The sequence below is a fragment of the Bison bison genome, unplaced genomic scaffold, assembly GCF_000754665.1.
Source record: "Bison bison bison isolate TAMUID 2011002044 unplaced genomic scaffold, Bison_UMD1.0 scf7180017864349, whole genome shotgun sequence".
Lineage (NCBI taxonomy): Eukaryota > Metazoa > Chordata > Mammalia > Artiodactyla > Bovidae > Bison > Bison bison.
In genome coordinates, this window is record NW_011494921.1 from 40,528 (window position 1) to 40,975 (window position 448).

Consider the following 448-nt stretch of genomic DNA (forward strand, 5'->3'; position numbering starts at 1 on the left):
GAGTCCAGCCCTGAGAGTCTGCCTCTCTGACGGCTGATGACCAGCCGAGGCTGGCAGTCTTCTGTGCTCCGCGCGTCCACAGGGGGTCGGGCTTAGTTCAGGCTCACCGCCAACAGTGCGGGTGACGGTGGCGTTTCAAATCACCAATCGGCTTATTTTGGCCGGGGAAAGAACGCCTTCTACAAAACATTTATAAAGAACCTTTCTTCCGCCCAGGGCGGAAATCTGGGTTCTTCCACACCAGAGACATGGATCAAAGAAGCGGCGCGCGTGCAGTTGACCCCAAGTCCTAGTTTCGGGGCCGCCCCTGCGCTCCACGGGCAGACGGCCAAGCCGCCTCGCTTGGTGTCCCCCGGCCCTCGGGCTGCAGACGGGGCCGCTGGCGGAGCCAGAAGCCGAGGCGGCCCCGTGTCCCTGTCCGACGGCGCCTCCAGCGGCCGCATCTCCC